Genomic DNA, 23,212 nt, shown 5'->3' with positions numbered 1-23,212 from the left:
CCCAGTCTCATAGAATTTTTTTCCACGTGCAGGCATGGATGCAATAAAAGGTATTAGATCTCAATTTCTCAATCTTTATTGGTTTTGTCATTTCTCCCTCTTTCTACCGGTTGTTTTGTTTTCAGTAACATGTTTCTAGTTCTATCACTCATCTGGGTCCATCGCTTAGTCACTAGAAATAGTTATTTCCTGGTCAATACAATAGCCATTGGATCAAGATTTTTTCATCCCTCTGGTAGTTGCACAAATATCTGAAAGTTTGATGGTTGTTCGCCATGACTTAGAAAATGTTATTTCTCATTCAATCAAGAAATAATAAAACCATTTTTCTTGTATATGAATTTGTTGCACAGGTAAAATAATAAAGAGCAATGTAGTGAGGATTGTGCTTCCAGTTGTAGGCCCTGGTGTTCTAGTACTCATATGCATATCCCTTGCATGGTTAAAATTCAAAGGTACGTTTAGTTAACTCTGTTCAGTAGAAGGTTATATCAACCGCTTTATGAGAGAGTATGCGCCACCGCCTAAACTTGACTACATCGTCTACTACCGCAATGTGCCCTTAGATTACAAAATCCTCTAAAACACGTGAATGGAAACTAGATTAAATAATTTTGTAGACGGTTTAGAGCATGATTTAGCTACTATTTGTGGTGATGTAACGATAACATGTAAACTAGTGATGGATAAAGTGGATTCCACTACATGTTAGACAAACCACATTCCCTTCGTGCCGCTTTTCTTATTCATGCAATTGCAACAATAGAGACACTTGTTATCATGGGGCTGAGAAACAGAGCAACATCTAGTGGCACTGCTATGGACTGAGGGTTGTGTTTCAAGGGGAGTGGGTGGCTGGGTGATAGATGTGCCTCGTGGGTTATTTCCTTTAGTTCCATGAGTTCATAAATTAGGGAACACTATACAAAAAATCTAATAGTCGTAGGGGTCAAATATAACTTTATTATATCTTATTTTTGTGATGTTCTCGTTAGAGATGAAGTCACTTTTGACATTGTAGGAGCAGGCAAGAACAAGAAAGGGACGAAGCGAAAGAAGATAAGATTGGAAGATATGACTATCTCCGATGAATTTGAAAAACAAAACCCTCTCCATGACCAAGAATTTCCATTTGTAAGATAAGAAGAAACTGCCCTTACAACCCACAATTTCTCTGAAACATGCATGATTGGACGAGGAGGCTTTGGTACAGTATACAAGGTAACTCATTAAATATGTTCTTTCCTAGTATTAGTTCTAAGGAAGAGGGCTATTTTTTTTCATATTCTAGAGTCAAATCTAAAATTTTCATTATGTTTCTGTAGGGAATGTTAGGTGGCCAAGAAGTTGCAATCAAGAGGCTAAGTACAGGATCTCGACAAGGAACAAAAGAATTTCGGAATGAAGTAATTCTAATTGCCAAATTGCAACATAGAAACTTGGTTTGACTTCTTGGATGCTGCAGCGAGGGAGATGAAAAGCTCCTGATATACGAGTATCTTCCAAATAAGAGCTTAGATGTTACCCTTTTTGGTGCATATTATAATAACAAACCATGATTTCTAAGATAGCTTGATCTTTTTTCTTACATTTGTTTCTTTTTTCAGATGATTCTAGAAATTTTTTGTTGGATTGGGCGACACGGTTTCGCATAATCAAAGGGATTGTAAAGGGACTTCGATATCTTCACGAAGATTCAAGGTTCACCATAATTCATAGAGATCTCAAAGCTGGAAATGTTTTGTTAGATGCATATTTTAAACCCAAGATAGCGGATTTTGGTATGGCGAGGATCTTTGGCGATAACCTGGAAAGTGTGAATACCCAACACGTTGTTGGAACATAGTGAGTATCCATTTTTTTCAATAAATTCACTCCCATTATGCACCTCTGATATAATTAAAATGATCAACCAGTGGTTACATGGCTCCTGAGTATGCAATAGAAGGTGCCTTCTCTACCAAGTCTGACGTCTACAATTTTGGCGTGTTACTGCTAGAGGTTGTAACTAGTATAAGGATAAAGTCCATTAGTCAAGCCATGGGATTCCCTAGCCTAACAGTTTATGTGAGTACACATGACTTCTGTCAGTTTCATTTTGAAAAGTGGATTAGATACCGAAGCACTTTTTATTGGATACACAAAATTAATACTGATACGATGTTTTTGGTTGTTTCAGTCATGGAATATGAGGAAGGAAGCTAGGACCAATTAGCTGCCGGACTCATCTATCTTAGATACTTCACCACATGAAGTTCTACTTTGTGTCCATGTAGCACTCTCGTGTGTCTAGGAGAACCCCGATGATAGGCCGCTCATGTCATTTGTTGTGTTTGCCCTAGAGAACGGGAGCACCACACTTACATCCCCCAATCACCCCGCCTACTTTGCGAGACAAACTGCTGCAATGAATCAAATCAGAACAGATGTCTAGACATCTGTGAACAGTTTAACTTTTACTGAGATAGAGGGACGATGAAACAAATCTGTAGTTTTAGCTGTATCGAAAGGAAACAATACATTAGATGAACCGAACACTATTGTAAAATGTATGGCTCAACAAGTTAGTGATGCACTTCTAAAATAGAAAATAGGGATGTATTATGTGTTGCCTAGTAGTCATTATCTCTGAGCACGTTTTCTATACATTTTTGTCTGCATAATAGTCTCGGTTACAAAAAACTAGAGTAATATGCACTTTGGATCACTAAACTTGTTCATCATGGTCACTTTGGTCATTGTATTCTAAGATTGACTCATTACAGTAATTATACTTCCTTGAACGGACTCATTTTGTAACTGGCTGGGTTTTTCGCTTGTATTTTGCTCTCTAGTTTTTTCGCTCTTATTTTGCCCTCGTGACGCCTTTTCACAGGTCCACTTGTCCATGTAGGAGATAGGTGTTAGTTTGCCATCTACATGTTTTTTTTGCACAATTGCCACATTACTTCACCCTCTTTTGTCCGCTTCGTTCCCAAATTCCCCACTACACCATTGTGATGAACCCTAGATCTCTCCACTCTCCGCCCCGCCTTCGCCATGTTCGTTCCTAGATCATGCGGACAGCCACCGTTGGACAGCGTTTCTTTTGCACCATGTCTTCGAGATGTCCCTCTCTGCTCAGGGCCGCCGCGGTCCCTTCACCCCCTAGTCTGTTGTCCGGAGTGACGGTGAAGCGTTACGTCTTCGGCACTGACAACCATGATGGTTGGGTGTTCTACAAATGCAGCAACTATTGGTGTAAGTGCTCTTGTACCTTGTTTTTTTTGCAGAGATGGCCGCTCAGATGCATTTCTTCTCATTCCTTTCTTTCAAATTTGATAGTGTGGCTGCAACTTTTAGTACCGGAAGAGTGAGTACGTGGCTTATCATGTGGATCAGAACATTGTGAAAGCAAATATTGCTATCGATGCTATTGGTTGGAGTGAGGACAGGAGGGAGGAGCTGGAGCGTGGACATGAAGGTCCTGCGGTAGAACAGTGGGCGAGAGGACCAAACAACAACGCAATGTTTTGGATGAGGAACAATAATGAAAATTGTTAGAGCTTGGGGCACAACTACCGATGTTTCTGAAAGGATCGAGAAGAGGGGTCTAGGGGGGGTGATTAGACCCTCAGCAAGAAAAGTTGGCAGATTTAAATTTCTACAAGTTAAGGTTGAGTTTAGCACATGTTAAAGCATTCACAATACATTTCAAGCAAGCATATGAAGAGTACGAGCAGCGGAAAGAGTAAAGCATGCAAATTGCAAGAATGTAAAGGGATAGGATTGGAGTGTGCAAACGCAAGGGGGATGCAGAGAATTTTTGGCGTTGTTCCGATAGGTGGTGCTATCGTACATCCACGTTGATGGAGACTTTAACCCATGAAGGGTCCACAGAGGACTCCACCCATGAAGGGTCCACGAAGAAGCAACCTTGTCTATCCCAACATGGCCATCTTGCCCACGAAGGACTTGCCTCACTAGGGTAGATCTTCACGAAGTAGGCGATCTCCTTGCCCTTACAAACTTCTTGGTTCAACTCTACAACATGTCAGAGGCTCCCAAGAGACACCTAACCAATCTAGGAGACACCACTCTCCAAAAGGTAATAGACGGTGTGTTAATGATGAACTCCTTGCTCTTATGCTTCAAATGATAGTCTCCCCAATACTCAACTCTCTCTCACAGATTTGGCTATGGTGCAAGAGGGGTTTGAGTGGAAAACAACTTGGGGAAGGCTAGAAATCAAGGTTCAAATGGTTGGAATGGAATCTCTTGATCTCAACACATGAGTAGGTGGTTCTCTCTAAGAAAATGAATGATGGAAGTGTAGGCATGTTCTGATGGCTTTCTCCATGAATGAAGAGGGGGTGGAGGGGTATATATAGCCTTCACACAAAATCCAACCGTTACACACTTTTGATTCATCTCGGTGGTGCCAATATGTAAACTCGGTGGCGCCGATCAGTTCCAAAATATGAACGTTAGGAACCTCGGTGGGACCGACTGGAACAACTCGGTGGGACTAATGTGCTAGGGCTTAGGGCAAACTTCATCTCGGTGGTGCCGATTGCATCAACTCGGCGGGACCAAAGTGAAGCAATAAGCAACAGAGAATCTGCCAAGCAAACTCGGTGAGACCGATTGCAACATTTTGGTGAGACCAAAATAATTACAACAAGTCACAGCGAATTTGCAAGGCCATCTCGGTGAGACCGAGATCCGTATCAGTGTGGCTGAACTATTAAGGTTTCTGGTAGTGGCTATGTCAAATGAACTTGGTGGGTCCGAGTAGAAAGAATCGGTGAGGCCGAGTTGGTATTTGGGTTTTGGACATATTTGGATGGAGAAAGTGGCTGAGGGTTTTGGAGCAATAGCACTAAGCATTTAAGCAAGTAGACCATTAAGAACACCTCATCCCCTTCTATAGTATTGGCTTTCCTATGGACTCAATATGATCTTGGATCACTTAAATATAAATGAAGAGTCTTTAGCTCTTGCCAATCTTTGCCCTTAGCATTTCGATGGGGTCCACATCCTCTTGTCCTTGCCACTCCATTGTTGAACTCATATGAAATATACTAGATAAAACTATTAGTCCAACAAGATATGTTGACATTAATTACCAAAATCACCCAAGGAGCACTTGTGCTTTCAATCTCCCCCTTTTTGGTAATTGATGACAACATACAATGAAGCTTCTAGTAGATGAAAGAATAAGTAATAATTCAAATCTTTGGAAGAGCATGTAACCAATATAAGCTCCCCTACATGTGTGTAAGCATGTAATGATGGAATTGAAGAACATGTGGATGCACAACATGATGGAGTAAACATTGAGCTACATGCATCTTGGCCATATGCATCAGAGTAACAGAAGTGATATGAGATGTGCCTTCAAGTTTATGAATCCCTCTTGCAAACAATATGTGCAAAAGCAAGAAATCATCATGCACAGGAATGTGATGCATATACTTACCTTGTGGTTCTTGAGCTAACTCTTGGAGAAGCAATCTTGAGAAAACAAGGTTAAGTAACACAAGAGAACTTCAAGCAAAAAGAATTTCAAGAGCCACAAGAGTACCAAGACTAGGATGACATGCAAGAGTAAGTACTTCTATGAGTATTAGCATGTCCCGAAAGGATTTGAAATAAGTTCCAGGGATTTTTCTCCCCTAAATTCAACTTTTCTCTCCCCCTGGATCCAACACTAATAATGGGAGAAGATAGGGTGATAAAATTAGAGTAAAGAAATATTATGATTAGAGCAAATTAAATGAATGACTGACATATCCTTCCCCTCTTAAGGACATGTGAATTCTCCCCTCTTATGAAAATGCATCTTTCTTAGAAGAGCTTTGATGTGCTCTCTCTTGGTATTCAAATAAGCTTTGATGTGCTCTCTGTCCCCCTTTGACATCAATTTCCAAGAAGGGTATCTTCGGGAATATGGGTCAAATGAGTGTGGTCCTGGAGAGATACGACGAAGTAGAATGTAGCTTAAGATGCTGGTAGAGAGAAAGAATCATTGAGTGGAGCTGAAGGGAATATGCAATAAGATGACAGAAACAGTTTTCTCAGCAGTAAAGTCGGTTACGCCGATCCAATTCAATCGGTGACTCCGAGATAGCAAAGTCACTAAAGGTGCACATCGGTGGGACTGAGGTAGTCCGTTTTGGTGGAACTGATGAACCGTTGCTCAAGTTGATCTTGCGCTTCGGTTTGGCCGATAGGCGTGAATCGGTGACACCGAGTTTAATGCGGAGCAAAGAAATTTTGTCAACTCAGCTCACTTACAAATGAAATTCCACAAGGATTTTCAAGGAATTTTCTGAAGGATTTGCAATGAATTAGAAACTCAGAGAAAATAACACTAAAATTTGAGAAAAGAAGGATCTAGATGAAGTTTTTTTTTGTTTTGGAAGATAAACACAATAGCAAGTAGAAATGCACAGAAAATGCAACAGAGAGGAATGATGCCTGCTAGAACTACGTCGGTATTTCCTCAAAGAGGAAGGGATCATGCAGCACAACGACGGTAGGTATTTCCCTCAGTGATGAGACCAAGCTTATCGAACCAGTAGGAGAACCACGCAACACAACGTAAACAGCCCCTCCACACAAATAACAAATACTCGCAACCCGACGTGTTAACGGGGTTGTCAATCCCTTTCGGGTAACGGTGCCTGAAATTGGCGCGGAGACGTGATAAAGTTGTAATAGATAGGATAAATAGATCGAAAATAAAATAAAGTGCAGCAAGGTATTATTGTATTTTTAGTTTAATAGAACTGAAAATAAAAGCAAATAAAATAGATCGCGAAGGAAAATATATTAAAGAAGAGACCCAGGGGCCGTAGGTTTCACTAGTGGCTTCTCTCGAGAAAAATAACAAACGGTGGGAAAACAAATACTGTTGGGCAATTGATAGAACTTCAAATAATCATGACGATATCCAGGCAATGATCATTATATAGGAATCACGTCCAAGATTAGTAGACCGACTCCTGCCTGCATCTACTACCATTACTCCACACATCGACCGCTATCCAACATGCATGGTATCCCTTGTTTGTCTGCCCTGAAGGTTACTGAGAGCAGGCCAATCAATGATGGTTACAAACAGCAACGCATGTAGGTCAAATTCCTGCTGGTCTTGTTCATCCCACACACGTACATCTTTTCCATTCCAAAGCTATAAAAGTTCTTCAACTAATGGACTTAGGTACACATCAATGTCGTTGTCGGGTTACTTAGGGCCTTGGATGAGAACTAGCATCATAATGAACTTCTGCTTCATGCACAGCCAAGGAGGAAGGTTATAGATACATAGAGTCACGGGCCAGGTGCTATGATTGCTACTCTGCTCCCCAAAAGGATTAATGCCATCCGCGCTTAAAACAAACCATACATTCCTTGCGTCACCTGCAAAGTCCCCCCACTTTCTCTTGATTTTTCTCCACTGCGACCAGGCAAGGGGTGCTCTCAACTTCCCGTCTTTCTTACGGTCCTCTTTGTGCCATCGCATCAACTTGGCATGCTCTTTGTTTTTGAACAGACGTTTCAACTGAAGGAAATATGCCCTAGAGGCAATAATAAAGTTATTATTTATTTCCTCATATCATGATAAATGTTTATTATTCATGCTAGAATTGTATTAACCGAAAACATGATACATGTGTGAATACATAGACAAACATATAGTCACTAGTATGCCTCTACTTGACTAGCTCATTAATCAAAGATGGTTATGTTTCCTAACCATAGACATGTGTTGTCATTTGATTAATGGGATCACATCATTAGGAGAATGATGTGATTGACATGACCCATTCCGTTAGCCTAGCACTTGATCGTTTAGTATATTGCTATTGCTTTCTTCATGACTTATACATGTTCCTGTAACTATGAGAATTATGCAACTCCCGTTTACCGGAGGAACACTTTGGGTACTACCAAACGTCACAACGTAACTGGGTGATTATAAAGGAGTACTACAGGTGTCTCCGAAGGTACATGTTGAGTTGGCGTATTTCGAGATTAGGTTTTGTCACTCCGATTGTCGGAGAGGTATCTCTGGGCCCTCTCGGTAATGCACATCACTATAAAGCCTTGCAAGAAATGTAGCTAATGAGTTAGTTACGGAATGATGTATTACGTAACGAGTAAAGAGACTTGCCGGTAACGAGATTGAACTAGGTATTGGATACCGACGATCAAATCTCGGGCAAGTAACATACCGATGACAAAAGGAACAACATATGTTGTTATGCGGTTTGACCGATAAAGATCTTCGTAGAATATGTAGGAGCCAATATGGGCATCCAGGTCCCGCTATTGGTTATTGACCGGAAACAAGTTCTAGGTCATGACTACATAGTTCTCGAACCCGTAGGGTCCGCACGCTTAAACGTTTCGTTGACGATATAGTATTATATGAGTTATGTATGTTGGTAACCGAATGTTGTTCGGAGTCACGGATAAGATCATGGACATGACGAGGAACTCCGGAATGGTCCGGAGATAAATTTTGATATATGGGATAATAGTGTTTGATCTCCGGAAGAGTTCCGGAATTCACCGGAAGGGGTTCCGGATGTTTCCCGAAATGTTTGGGAACGAGAACACGTTATTTGGGCCAAAGGGGAAAGCCCACAAGGTTTTTGGAAAGCGCAAAAGGAAGTTTTGCGGAGTCCAGGGGCCAGACGCCAGGGTCCCTGGCGTCTGGGTCCAGACGCCGGGAACCCTGGCGTCTGGCCCTGGAGTTTGAGAAGGACTCTTGCCTTTCGGGTGAAACCGACTTTGTGGAGGCTTTTACTCCAAGTTTCGACCCCAAGGCTCAACATATAAATAGAGGGGCAGGGCTAGCATCAAAGACACATCAAGAAACACCAAGCCATGTGCCGGCAACCCCGCCCCCTCTAGTTCACCTTCCGTCATAGTTTCTGCAGTGCTTAGGCGAAGCCCTGCGGAGATTGTTCTTCACCAACACCGTCACCACGTCGTCGTGCTGCCGGAACTCATCTACTACTTCGCCCGTCTTGCTGGATCGAGAAGGCGAGGACGTCATCGAGCTGAACGTGTGCAGAACTCGGAGGTGCCGTGCGTTCGGTACTTGGATCGGTCGGATCGTGAAGACGTACGACTACATCAACCGCGTTGATAAACGCTTCCGCTTAGCGATCTTCAAGGGTATGAAGATACACTCCTCCTCTCGTTGCTATGCATCACCATGATCCTGTGTGTGCGTAGGAAAATTTTGAAATTACTACGTTCCCCAACAGTGGTATCAGAGCCTAGGTTTTATGCGTAGATGTCATATGCACGAGTAGAACACAAGTGAGTTGTGGGCGATACAAGTCATACTGCTTACCAGCATGTCATACTTTGGCTCAGCGGTATTGTGAGATGAAGCGGCCCGGACCGACATTACGCGTACGCTTACGCGAGACTGGTTTCACCGTTACGAGCACTCGTGCTTAAAGGTGACTGGCGGGTGTCTGTCTCTCTCACTTTAGCTGAATCGAGTGTGGCTACGCCCGGTCCTTGCGAAGGTTAAAACAACATTAACTTGACGAACTATTGTTGTGGTTTTGATGCGTAGGTAAGAACGGTTGTTGCTAAGCCCGTAGCAGCAACGTAAAATTTGCAACAACAAAGTAGAGGACGTCTAACTTGTTTTTGCAGGGCATGTTGTAATGTGATATGGTCAAGACGTGATGCTATATTTTATTGTATGAGATGATCATGTTTTGTAACCGAAGTTATCGGCAACTGGCTGGAGCCATATGGTTGTCGCTTTCTTGTATGAAATGCAAACGCCCTGTAATTGCTTTACTTTATCTCTAAGCGGTAGCGATAGTCGTAGAAGCAATATATGGCGTAACGACAACGATGCTACGATGGAGATCAAGGTGTCGCGCCGGTGACGATGGTAATCACGACGGTGCTTCGAAGATGGAGATCACAAGCACAAGATGATGATGGCCATATCATATCACTTATATTGATTGCATGTAATGTTTATCCTTTATGCATCTTATCTTGCTTTGATTGACGGTAGCATTTTAAGATGATCTCTCACTAATAATCAAGAAGTGTTCTCCCTCAGTATGCACCGTTGCGAAAGTTCTTCGTGCTGAGACACCACGTGATGATCGGGTGTGATAGGCTCTACGTTCAAATACAACGGGTGCAAAACAGTTGCACACGCAGAATACTCGGGTCATACTTGACGAGCCTAGCATATACAGATATGGCCTCGGAACACGGAGACCGAAAGGTCGAACGTGAATCATATAGTAGATATGATCAACATAGTGATGTTCACCATTGAAACTACTCCATCTCACGTGATGATCGGACATGGTTTAGTTGATTTGGATCACGTGATCACTTAGATGACTAGAGAGATGTCTGTCTAAGTGGGAGTTCTTAAGTAATATGATTAATTGAACTTAAATTTATCATGAACTTAGTACCTGATAGTATCTTGTTTGTCTATGTTTGTTTGTAGATAGATGGCTCGTGCTGTTGTTCCGTTGAATTTTAATGCGTTCCTTGAGAAAGCAAAGTTGAAAGATGATGGTAGCAATTACATGGACTGGGTCCGTAACCTGAGGATTATCCTCATTGCTGCACAGAAAAGTTACGTCCTGGAAGCACCGCTGGGTGCCAGGCCTGCTGCTGATGCAACTGACGACGTTAAGAACGTCTGGCAGAGCAAAGCTGATGACTACTCGATAGTTCAGTGTGCCATGCTTTACGGCTTGGAACCGGGTCTTCAACGACGTTTTGAATGTCATGGAGCATATGAGATGTTCCAGGAGTTGAAGTTAATATTTCAAGCAAATGCTCGGATTGAGAGATATGAAGTCTCCAATAAGTTCTATAGCTGCAAGATGGAGGAGAATAGTTATGTCAGTGAACATATACTCAAAATGTCTGGGTATAATAATTACTTGATTCAACTGGGAGTTAATCTTCCTGATGATAGTGTCATTGACAGAATTCTTCAATCACTGCCACCAAGCTACAAGAGCTTCGTGATGAACTATAATATGCAAGGGATGAACAAGACTATTCCCGAGCTCTTCGCAATGCTAAAAGCCGCGGAGGTAGAAATCAAAAAGGAGCATCAAGTGTTGATGGTTAACAAGACCACCAGTTTCAAGAAAAAGGGCAAAGGGAAGAAGAAGGGGAACTTCAAAAAGAACAACAAGCAAGTTGCTGCTCAAGAGAAGAAACCCACGTCTGGACCTAAACCTGAAACTGAATGCTTCTACTGCAAGCAGACTGGACACTGGAAGCGGAACTGCCCCAAGTATTTGGCGGATAAGAAGGATGGCAAAGTGAAGAAAGGTATATGTGATATACATGTTATTGATGTGTACCTTACTAATGCTCGCAGTAGCACCTGGGTATTTGATACTGGTTCTGTTGCTAATATTTGCAACTCGAAACAGGGACTACGAGTTAAGCAAAGATTGGCTAAGGACGAGGTGACGATGCGCGTGGGAAATGGTTCCAAAGTCGATGTGATCGCGGTCGGCATGCTACCTCTACATCTACCATCGGGATTAGTTTTAGACCTAAATAATTGTTATTTGGTGCCAACGTTGAGCATGAACATTATATCTGGATCTTGTTTGATGCGAGATGGTTATTCATTTAAATCAGAGAATAATGGTTGTTCTATTTATATGAGTAATATCTTTTATGGTCATGCACCCTTGAAAAGTGGTCTATTTTTATTGAATCTCGATAGTAGTGATACACATATTCATAGTGTTGAAACCAAAAGATGCAGAGTTGATAACGATAGTGCAACTTATTTGTGGCACTGCCGTTTAGGTCATATCGGTGTAAAGCGCATGAAGAAACTCCATACTGATGGGCTTTTGGAATCACTTGATTATGAATCACTTGGTACTTGCGAACCGTGCCTCATGGGCAAGATGACTAAAACGCCGTTCTCCGGAACTATGGAGCGAGATACTGATTTGTTGGAAATCATACATACTGATGTTTGTGGTCCAATGAATGTTGAGGCTCGCGGTGGGTATCGTTATTTTCTCACCTTCACAGATGATTTGAGCAGATATGGGTATATCTACTTGATGAAACACAAGTCTGAAACATTTGAAAAGTTCAAAGAATTTCAGAGTGAAGTGGAAAATCATCGTAACAAGAAAATAAAATTTCTACGATCTGATCGTGGAGGAGAATATTTGAGTTACAAGTTTGGTCTAGACTTGAAACAATGCGGAATAGTTTCGCAACTCACGCCACCCGGAACACCACAACGAAATGGTGTGTCCGAACGTCGTAATCGTACTTTACTAGATATGGTGCGATCTATGATGTCTCTTACTGATTTACCGCTATCGTTTTGGGGTTATGCTTTAGAGACGGCCGCATTCACGTTAAATAGGGCACCATCAAAATCCGTTGAGACGACGCCTTATGAACTGTGGTTTGGCAAGAAACCAAAGTTGTCGTTTCTTAAAGTTTGGGGCTGTGATGCTTATGTGAAGAAACTTCAACCAGATAAGCTCAAACCCAAATCGGAGAAATGTGTCTTCATAGGATACCCAAAAGAGACTATTGGGTACACCTTCTATCATAGATCCGAGGGCAAGATTTTCGTTGCTAAAATCGGATCCTTTCTAGAGAAGGAGTTTCTCTCGAAAGAAATGAGTGGGAGGAAAGTAGAACTTGATGAGATAACTGTATCTACTCCCTTATTGGAAAGTAGTTCATCACAAGAACCGGTTCCTGTGACAACTATTAGTGAGGAAGCTAATGATATTGATCATGAAACTTCAGATCAAGTTTATACTGAACCTCGTAGGTCTACCAGAGTAAGATCTGCACCAGAGTGGTACGGTAATCCAATTCTGGAAGTCATGTTGCTTGACCATGATGAACCTACGAACTATGAGGAAGCGATGATGAGCCCAGATTCCGCAAAATGGCTAGAGGCCATGAAATCTGAGATGGGATCCATGTATGAAAACAAAGTATGGACTTTGGTTGACTTGCCGATGATCGGCAAGCAATTGAGAACAAATGGATCTTTAAGAAGAAGACTGACGCTGATGGTAATGTAACTGTCTATAAAGCTCGACTTGTTGCGAAAGGTTTTCGACAAGTTCAAGGAGTTGACTACGATGAGACTTTCTCACCCGTAGCGATGCTTAAGTCTGTCCGAATCACGTTAGCTATTGCTGCATTTCATGATTATGAAATTTGGCAAATGGATGTCAAAATTGCATTCTTGAATGGATTTCTGGAAGAAGAGTTGTATATGATACAGCCAGAAGGTTTTGTTGATCCAAAAGGTGCTAACAAAGTATGCAAGCTCCAGCGTTCCATTTATGGACTGGTGCAAGCATCTCGGAGTTGGAATAAACGCTTTGATAGTGTGATCAAAGCATATGGTTTTATACAGACTTTTGGAGAAGTCTGTATTTACAAGAAAGTGAGTGGGAGCTCTGTAGCATTTCTGATATTATATGTAGATGACATATTATTAATTGGAAATGATATAGAATTTTTGGATAGCATAAAGGGATACTTGAATAAAAGTTTTTCAATGAAAGACCTCGGTGAAGCTGCTTACATATTGGGCATCAAGATCTATAGAGATAGATCAAGACGCTTGATAGGACTTTCACAAAGCACATACCTTGATAAAATTTTGAAAAAGTTCAAAATGGATCAGGCAAAGAAAGGGTTCTTGCCCGTACTACAAGGTGTGAAGTTGAGTCAAACTCAATGCCCGACCACAGCAGAAGATAGAGAGAAAATGAAAGATGTTCCCTATGCTTCAGCCATAGGCTCTATCATGTATGTAATGCTGTGTACCAGACCTGACGTATGCTTAGCAATAAGCTTGGCGGGAAGGTACCAAAGTAATCCAGAAGTGGATCACTGGACAGCGGTCAAGAACATCCTGAAATACCTGAAAAGGACTAAGGATATGTTTCTCGTATATGGAGGTGACAAAGAGCTAGTCGTAAATGGTTACGTTGATGCAAGCTTTGACACTGATCCGGACGATTCTAAATCGCAAACCGGATACGTGTTTTTATTAAACGGTGGAGCTGTAAGTTGGTGCAGTTCTAAACAAAACGTCGTGGCGGGATCTACATGTGAAGCGGAGTACATAGCTGCTTCGGAAGCAGCAAATGAAGGAGTCTGGATGAAGGAGTTCATTTCCGATCTAGGTGTCATACCTAGTGCATCGGGACCAATGAAGATCTTCTGTGACAATACTGGTGCAATTGCCTTGGCAAAGGAATCCAGATTTCACAAGAGGACCAAGCACAGCAAGAGACGCTTCAATTCCATTCGGGACCAAGTCCAAGTGGGAGACATAGAGATTTGCAAGATACATACGGATCTGAATGTTGCAGACCCGTTGACTAAGCCACTCTCACGAGCAAAACATGATCAGCACCAAGACTCCATGGGTGTTAGAATCATTACTATGTAATCTAGATTATTGACTCTAGTTCAAGTGGGAGACTGAAGGAAATATGCCCTAGAGGCAATAATAAAGTTATTATTTATTTCCTCATATCGTGATAAATGTTTATTATTCATGCTAGAATTGTATTAACCGGAAACATGATACATTGTGAATACATAGACAAACATATAGTCACTAGTATGCCTCTACTTGACTAGCTCATTAATCAAAGATGGTTATGTTTCCTAACCATAGACATGTGTTGTCATTTGATTAATGGGATCACATCATTAGGAGAATGATGTGATTGACATGACCCATTCCGTTATCCTAGCACTTGATCGTTTAGTATATTGCTATTGCTTTCTTCATGACTTATACATGTTCCTATAACTATGAGAATTATGCAACTCCCGTTTACCGGAGGAACACTTTGGGTACTACCAAACGTCACAACGTAACTGGGTGATTATAAAGGAGTACTACAGGTGTCTCCGAAGGTACATGTTGAGTTGGCGTATTTCGAGATTAGGTTTTGTCACTCCGATTGTCGGAGAGGTATCTCTGGGCCCTCTCGGTAATGCACATCACTATAAAGCCTTGCAAGCAATGTAGCTAATGAGTTAGTTACGGAATGATGTATTACGTAACGAGTAAAGAGACTTGCCGGTAACGAGATTGAACTAGGTATTGGATACCGACGATCAAATCTCGGGCAAGTAACATACCGATGACAAAGGGAACAACGTATGTTGTTATGCGGTTTGACCGATAAAGATCTTCGTAGAATATGTAGGAGCCAATATGGGCATCCAGGTCCCGCTATTGGTTATTGACCGGAAACAAGTTCTAGGTCATGACTACATAGTTCTCGAACCCGTAGGGTCCGCACGCTTAAACGTTTCGTTGACGATATAGTATTATATGAGTTATGTATGTTGGTAACCGAATGTTGTTCGGAGTCACGGATAAGATCATGGACATGACGAGGAACTCCGGAATGGTCTGGAGATAAAGTTTGATATATGGGATAATAGTGTTTGATCTCCGGAAGAGTTCCGGAATTCACCGGAAGGGGTTCCGGATGTTTCCCGAAATGTTTGGGAACGAGAACACGTTATTTGGGCCAAAGGGGAAAGCCCACAAGGTTTTTGGAAAGCGCAAAAGGAAGTTTTGCGGAGTCCAGGGGCCAGACGCCAGGGTCCCTGGCGTCTGGGGCCAGACGCCGGGAACCCTGGCGTCTGGCCCTGGAGTCCGAGAAGGACTCTTGCCTTTCGGGTGAAACCGACTTTGTGGAGGCTTTTACTCCAAGTTTCGACCCCAAGGCTCAACATATAAATAGAGGGGCAGGGCTAGCACCAAAGACACATCAAGAAACACCAAGCCGTGTGCCGGCAACCCCGTCCCCTCTAGTTCACCTCCGTCATAGTTTCCGCAGTGCTTAGGCGAAGCCCTGCGGAGATTGTTCTTCACCAACACCGTCACCACGTCGTCGTGCTGCCGGAACTCATCTACTACTTCGCCCGTCTTGCTGGATCGAGAAGGCGAGGACGTCATCAAGCTGAACGTGTGCAGAACTCGGAGGTGCCGTGCGTTCGGTACTTGGATCGGTCGGATCGTGAAGACATACGACTACATCAACCGCGTTGATAAACGCTTCCGCTTAGCGATCTTCAAGGGTATGAAGATTCACTCCTCCTCTCGTTGCTGTGCATCACCATGATCCTGTGTGTGCGTAGGAAAATTTTGAAATTACTACGTTCCCCAACATCAACCGTGGTATTATAGGATCATATCGGGCATGCGTTGAAATCCTCGTATGCACCGCGATTGAGGATGCAGTCATTAGGGCTTGCATGTATCTTCTGAACCTCCAGTCCTAGAGGGCATAGAACCTTCTTTGCTCCGTACGTACTGTCGGGCAATTCATTATCCTTTGGAAGCTTCTGATTCAATATTCTTAGTAGCTTCTCAAATCCGTTGTCAGATAACACCATTGTCTGCCTTCCATTGCACCAATTCCAGTGTGGTACCGAGCTTTGTGTTGCCATCTTTGCAATTTGGGTACAACCCTCTTTTGTGTTCCTCTAACATGCGATCGAACTTCAACTTCTCCTTTTCACTTTTGCATTGTCTCTGTGCATCAACAATGACCCGGCGAAGATCATCATCGGGCACATCATCTGGTTCCTCTTGATCTTCAGCTTCCCCCATTGCAGTATCACCATATTCAGCGGGCACATAGTTGTCATCATCCTCTTCTTCTTCATTGTCTTCCATCATAACCTCTCTTTCTCCGTGCTTGGTCCAAACATTATAGTGTGGCATGAAACCCTTCTCAAGCAGGTGGATGTGAGGGGTGTTCGCGTTAGAGTAAGACTTCATATTCCCACAGATAGGGCATGGACAACACATAAAACCATTCTGCTTGTTTGCCTCAGCCACTTCGAGAAAATAATGCACACCCTTAATGTACTCGGAGGTGCGTCTATCACCGTACATCCATTGCCGGTTCATCTGCGTGCACTATATAATTAAGTGTGGCAAAAACCATTACAAAACATCATGAATAGAGAAGTGACCAAATTAATAGAAGTTCATCATCACATTAAAACCAAAGTACAGTAGTGATCAAATGTTATTACTAAAAAAATACATAAAGTTCATACATGGTTCTCATTGAACAACATATAGCTCTCTAGAGCATCTAATTAAACCATACATTAAAACTGTGTAAAACATTTCGATGCAACAACATATGCGATCATAATCGCAACTAAGGTAACAATTGATCCAACAGCATAATGATACCAAGCCTCAGTATGGATGGCCTATTTTTTAATCTTTCTAATCTTCAAGCGCATTTTACCAATCCTGATCTTGTGATCATCAACGATATCCGCAACATGCAACTCCAATGCCATCTTTTCCTCCTCAATTCTTTTCAATTTTTCTTCAAGTAATCGTTTTTTTCAACTAAATTTAACCTCTCGACAAGAGGGTCGGTTGGAATTTGCGGTTCACATACCTCCTAGATAAAACATCTATGTCACGTTGGTCGGCATAATTGTCATAAACACTAAATGAAACAAATAGTTATAAAAGATAGTATATACCACATCCGAATCAGAGACAGGACGAGGGCTGACAGGGGCGGATACCAAAACCATCGCACTATATAATAACAAACAATAATAAAAGTAATAAAATTATACAAGTATCAATCCAAATCATAGAAGTAAGAATTTTTTCTTTTAGAAAGAAGATAAGAACAGGAGGTTCACCATGGTGGTGCCAGCGACGAGATCGGCGTGGGTGATCGACGGCGGTGAGGACGGGGACAGGAAAGGACGGAGCGCCAAACCTAGACAAATCTAGAGGAAAATGGAGTTTGGACAAGGAGCTTTGAGAGGAGAAAGCATAAGTGTGGCTCGGGCATTTCATCAAACACCTCATGTGCATAGGAGGTGAGCTAGAGCACCACAAAGCTCTCCCATGGCCATCCAAAAAAACAGAGCAGTGCACTACTCTGCTCGCTGGTCGGGGGTATATATAGGCCTCTCTTTAGTCCCAGTTGGTGGCTAAAACCGGGACTAAAGGGCCACATTTGGTTCGGGTTCCACACACCAACCGGGACTAATGGTGGTGGGTCAGGAGTGAGGCCCATTGGTCCCGGTTCGTGTCTGGAACCTGGACCAAAGGGGTCAGACGAACCTGAACCAATGGCCCCCGAGGCCCGCCCGGCCCCTGGCCTCATGAACCGGGGCTAATGCACCCATTGGTCCCGGTTCATAGGTGAACCGGGATTAATGCCCTTTTCAGTCCTGGACCTAAGCCATGTTTTCTACTAGTGCTACTTTGAAGCACTTTATGATATCTAATATAACAAAGTGCTACTTTAAACATAAGTGTATACTTAAAAGGAATAGTAGTGTTGCTCCATCTCTCATATTTTTTATCAACTCTCTCTCCCCCTCCCTCCCTCCCTCTCTCGCTTCCTCCCTCCCCCTTTCTCTCTCTCTCTCTCTCTCTCTCTCTCTCTCTCTCTCTCTCTCGCTCACTCGCTCTCTCTCTATCTCTCTGGGGCACCTCCATGGTGCATCCTTTATTTTATTTCTCAAGAGAACAACACTCAAAAATTTACAGATAACTCAAGTCAATGATAAAATGTGAAGTAGAAACTCTAATGAATGATCGGGATGTGCAACAACCTAGCGTAAAATATATTAAAACGAAAAACGGTGGTTGTTCCACATGAATATCATGCCAACTCAATATGATCATGCAAAGCAAATGACAGTGAAGGATCACATCTGTAGTCTTCTAATGTGAAGTAGCGATTTATGATTACATTGATTGGTAGTACCATATAATAGGATGATTCCAATTTCCAAATAACCAAACCTACAGGGACAACATACAATGCATGCATAACATTGGGCAAGCAAAATGCATGAGAGGTTAGAAGACAATGTGCTATATGTGCAAGCAGCTAGCCTTACGCTACGAAGGGAACAAAACGGTGATGTGAGTATATAAGTAACACCTGGAAGCACAAATGAGCTTGAAAGGAACAAAACGATGTTGTGGGTATAGATGTAATGTTTGGAAACAATAAATCATTTGTGATTTGCATGTGTAACAAGTCATTTCAATTTTATAACAATTTGTGCATAATATTAAGAACATGCTTTGACTAGAGCAGGTTAGAATGGTGTACACTATTTGGTGTATGAACTGGTAATTACTTCGTCGTAGATAGTCAAGTGACAAAAATAATTAAAGTATGATACACATGAATCTAAAGCAAACATCTCTAGGTATGACTATAGAAAACCCAATAATGGGGGTGTGTTGAGTAACATGACAGAAAGTTTCGAAACAAACCATGCTTAAATCTTATTCTCTAGGGGAAATTTCTTAAAAAATGTGGAAAATACACGAATGGGAAAAGGGAACTTGATGTTAGCAAGGTAAGTATATTGTGAAATTCCTTATCAGCAATTGCTAATAGAAAGTTTATACCAAATTCCAGATAATGTTTGCTCACAATGTACATATGGGCTTCACCTTAGAATGTTTCGTTATAATATAGTAAAATATTAGCAAGCAACTGAATGCATAAAATTTGTTGGCGGCTACGGTAAAATTACCTGATGAGGAAGAGTACCAAATAACCTTGTGCATGGTAAATTTTGGCTACATGTTTCTGTGTGTACCTAAAGGAATACTAAAGTTTAAGTGCTAATTGAATAAATAAACAAGAACAAATATAGCAAGACATGATAAATCTAGCGATGCTACTCATGAGAATGTGTGATGATCTATGAGAACGTGTCTCTTACACGCTCACCACTCGCTCCGCCTACCGCACACCAGCGGCTCCAGTGGCCTCGGAGAAGAAGCGGACGTAGCCATCTATCACGGGCGATGAGACGAAATAGGATTTCCCCCCGCTTTATATTATAAAGCCTGGAACAAAGCACACAGGTAGCAACAAGGTTCAAAGTGCACACACACCAGAGTACAATAACACACCAGAAGTCTAGCTTGGGGAGAAGCACAATAATCCCCAAATAAGAAGCCAAAAGGCAGCTACACTAATCCGGCTCCGGGGGCGGTGGGGGGAGCGGCGGTGCAGACAAGTAGGCGGTGATGGACTGGAGCGAGGAGATGGCCCGGTTGATGAAGACCCGACCCTGGCGCCGACTAAGCGGCCGCCATAGCTGTAGAAAACCTCATAGTTTGTATACTGCATCAGTCGCACGAAGAGGAATAACATGCTCAATCACAAGCTTATTATGGATATTCCAAAGTGTCCAAAGAAGGGCACCAATGGCCACCCAAAGGGCCGGCCGCCCAGCCGCATGGTTGGGCTCAAGCACCTCCCTAAACATATCGGGGAGGTTGGTATGGCACCATCTGCCACCTGCAACCTCCCGAAGGCAACCCCAGAGGAATCTCGCTGCCGGGCACATGAAGAATATGTGGTTAGAGTCCTCCGGGGTCAAGCACAGGGGACACATCCCGTCGGATGGGCCATTACGTTTCCGCACCTCCGCATCGGATGGGACGCGTCTGCGCACTAATTGCCAAAGGAAGATCCTAATCTTCAATGGCAGCTTAATCTCCAAAAGGAGGATCAATTCTATCGGTCCCGGAGTTGGCATAATCGCGTGGTACAACGATTTCGTTGTGAACCGCCCACTGGGCTCGAGGTGCCAATGGACTATGTCCTCCCCCGCGGATGGGGAGTGGAGAGCAATGCATGCTACGAGGGTCTCCCATATATCCAGCTCGCCGGGACCAAAGGTCCTTCTAAAGGCGATCTGCGCTAGGTTCGACAAGGCTGACGCCACTGTCAAACACTTGTAGGTGCAAATATTGAAGAGGGCCTGGAAGCGTGCAGCGAACGGCAGGGGGCGCACCGCCGGTCCAACAATAACAGGGTGGCGGTGCCTCGGCCCACCTCCATTGACGATCCGATCCGAAGCACTGCATCAGCTGCACAATCGTTTGCCAAAACTATGATCCGCCGGCTCTCTGCGCAAACACTAGGGGTTGGCCCCGCAAGTACTTTGCTCGGATAATGTCGAGCCATAGGCCACCCTCACCAGAGCAATCCTCCATAGCCATTTAGCTAGAAGGGCAATATTCATCTTTTTGGATGAGATGATCCCAAGACCTCCCTGGTCCTTGGGCTTGCAGATCTACGTCCACTTCAGAATATGGTATTTTTGCTTATCGCCTTTCCCTGCCCAGAAGAACCTGGATTGGTAATTGGCCACCTCATGATGGAGGGATTCATTAAGACTATAGAATCCCATCAGGTACATAAGCAGGCTAATCATCGACGAGTTAATCAGGACCACCCTAGCCACTTTAGAGAACCAGCGTCCCTGCCACGGTTCCACCCGGTGTTGGACCTTGGCCAGGGACGGCCTTACGTCTTTCTCCTAGATGCGGTTGTCCCTAACGGGCATGCCTAGATAGGTCGTTGGGAAGGTCCCTAACCGGCAATTAAGTCGGTTAGCAATGCTAGTCCTCTCCTCCTCCGAGTAGCCCATCACCATAACCTCACTCTTGTTGAAGTTAATGGTAAGCCCGGACATCTCCTGGAAGCAAAGGAGCAGGAATTTGAGGTGGGCGATGTCCTCGTCCGATCCTTCAACCATTAGGATCGTGTCATCTGCGTACTAGAGGTGGGTCAGCCCTCCCTCCCCTAGGAGGTGTGGGCAAATCCCCCTAATGTGACCAACCCCCCTTTGGCCTTATCCAGTATAGCGGCTAAAGCATCCACAACAAGGTTGAATAGGAAGGGGGGAAAGGGGTCCCCCTGCCGGACACCCTGTTCCGTGGGGAAATAATGGTCGTACGCCCACTCATAACCAATTGCAATACCCTTGTGATCCAACGCTGATCAAAACCCTTCATGTATAGCACCTCCCGAAGGAAGGACCAATGGACCATGTTATAAGCCTTGTGAAAGTCGATCTTGAAAAGCACCGCACGCAGGCATCTATACTTGACCTCATGAATAACCTCATGAAGGACAAGAATCCCATCGAGGATTAGGAGACCTTTGATGAAGGCCGTCTGATTTGGATGGGTGATTCGGGGGGCTATAAGGGCCGCCCTACTGGCTTACCCCTTGGCCATAATCCGGAAAATCACGTTGATGACCGTGATTGGCTTGAACTGCCGAATATCCGATGCTCCCTGCACCTTCGGGATGAGGGTGATGATCCCATAGTTCAGCCGTGAGAGGTTCAAAACACCCTGAGCCAGCTCACGGAAGAGCGCCATAATTTCCTCCTTAATGGAGGGCCATAAGGTCTGGAAGAAGCGCACCGGAAGACCATCAGGCCCCAGGGCCGAAGCGGGATTCATGCCCTTAATGATCGCTTCCACCTCAGCCTCCTCAAACGCAGCGAGCAACGCCCTATTCTTAGATTCCGTGACCCTTTGCCCTTCGTCCCAAATGGACTCCGTGAGGGCGATCCCCGATCGGGGGCGGCCAACAAATAGATCCTTGTAGAATCCGTCTACGTGTTCCCGGATTTCTTCGGGTCCTGCAGCAGCCGATCCCCATCCCAAAGAAGCGGGGTAGTGCACCTACGTCGGCAGCCATTCGCAATAGCCTGGAAATATCGCGGGCGATGTACATGCATTAATTTGTTTTCTTTGGGCGATTGCCATCAGTACATGTCAGGCTGCAGATGGGAGTGGAATTAAATGGGACTAACCAGCCCATCCCACCTAAATTGCTTTAATGGGATCCCATTGGACAAAAGAAAATTTAAGTGGGCTAGCCCTATTGAGCCACTGGGAACCCACCTCACCCACCAGCCCCTTCCGTCACCTCATCACGAACGCTCAAAGCCATGAGGAGATGCCATCCAACGACTACATGCCGGCATGCTGTCACCTGGATGAGCACAAACGGCCGCAGCGGCACCTGCACCATGAGCACGGGACGACTGCCGCAGCCGGATCCTGCAGCTGGGCTATGAGGCACGATTTTCTCCTCCTGTTCACGCAAGTGCGCCCCGCAAGCCAGAGCTCGCCGGCCCCGCGTTGGGCAACTCCACCGCACCTGAACCCGACGTGCCGGCACCGTCGCACCCGGCGAGTTCATCACTACTCGTACACAAGACCGGCCGGCCCCTCCTTTTGCACCTACAACCCACAGCAGCTCGCCGGTGCACTCGCACCCCTGCGCGTGCCATGCGCCGCAGAGGCGACCGAGGTACC

General features: G+C 43.8%; 1 pseudogene; it reads left to right on the top strand.

Annotated features, from left to right (window-relative positions):
* Positions 1–2,479, top strand: part of LOC119311513 — a 4,342-nt pseudogene extending 1,863 nt beyond the window's left edge.
* The last annotated feature ends 20,733 nt before the right edge of the window (positions 2,480–23,212 follow it).

This window comes from Triticum dicoccoides, chromosome 5B (genome assembly GCF_002162155.2).
Source record: "Triticum dicoccoides isolate Atlit2015 ecotype Zavitan chromosome 5B, WEW_v2.0, whole genome shotgun sequence".
Classification (NCBI taxonomy): Eukaryota; Viridiplantae; Streptophyta; class Magnoliopsida; order Poales; family Poaceae; genus Triticum; species Triticum dicoccoides.
The sequence above is the reverse complement of the archived record's forward strand: the minus strand, read 5'-3'. Positions and strand labels throughout refer to the sequence as shown.